Source organism: Gossypium arboreum, chromosome 2 (assembly GCF_025698485.1).
Source record: "Gossypium arboreum isolate Shixiya-1 chromosome 2, ASM2569848v2, whole genome shotgun sequence".
NCBI classification, from domain to species: domain Eukaryota; kingdom Viridiplantae; phylum Streptophyta; class Magnoliopsida; order Malvales; family Malvaceae; genus Gossypium; species Gossypium arboreum.
In genome coordinates, this window is record NC_069071.1 from 109,076,082 (window position 1) to 109,076,994 (window position 913).

The 913-nt window shown below is 39.1% G+C and overlaps 1 non-coding gene across 1 annotated transcript; it reads left to right on the forward strand.

The window, feature by feature from the left end:
• Positions 1-559: 559 nt before the first annotated feature.
• Positions 560-666, forward strand: LOC128290013 (small nucleolar RNA R71). The gene has a single exon (XR_008279653.1). It is a non-coding gene; the product is annotated as a small nucleolar RNA R71 (small nucleolar RNA).
• Positions 667-913: the final 247 nt, after the last annotated feature.

Sequence of the window (913 nt, forward strand, 5' to 3'; positions counted from 1 at the left end):
TTTTGTTAGCATCTCCTTAAGGTTTAACTTCTTTTCCTGCTGGTACAGTGGTTGTTGAAAGCCTGGAGGGGGTGGTGGTCTCTGATTTCCTTGGCCTCCCCATGAAAAATTTGGGTGGTTCCTCCAACCTACATTGTAAGTGTTACTATAAAGATTATTCTGAGATCGAGGATTATTACCCATGTAATTTAACTGCTCGTTCTCCATGTTGTGGCCATAGGGTGGATATTTTGAATTGCTTGATCCACCTCCACTTACTTCGCATTGTATTACTGGGTGAACCTGTAAAGAACCAAGAAAACCGTCAATTTTTCTATTCAAAAGGTCTACATAGTTAGAGAGCATGGTGACCGAATTGACGTTAAAAACGCCGGCTGCTTTTGTCGGCTTTGTCCTCATGACTTGCCACTAATAATGATTCAGTGACATTTCTTCTATGAATTCATAAGCATCCTCAGGTGCATTATTATTGATAGTTCCTCCAGCAGCTGCATCAATCATCTGTCTAGTCGAAGGATTCAGGCCATTGTAAAACGTTTGAACCTGTAGCCAGAATGGTAACCCATGGTGAGGGCACCTTCTCAAAAGGTCCTTGTATCTCTCCCATGCATCGTAGAGTGTTTTTAAATCCATCTGTACAAAAGAGGAGATATTATTACGTAATTTGGCTATTTTAGCCGACGAAAAATATTTTAATAAAAAATTTTTGGTCATTTGTTCCCAAATAGTGATTGACCCTCGTTGTAACGAGTTCAACCACTGTTTAGCTTTGTTCCTTAATGAAAAAGGGAATAACCGAAGGCGAATGACATCATCAAAAATGCCATTGATTTTAAATGTATCGCAAAACTCTAGAAAATTTGCCAAGTAGTTGTTTGGATCCTCATCCTACAAACCATCAAACTGAACAAAT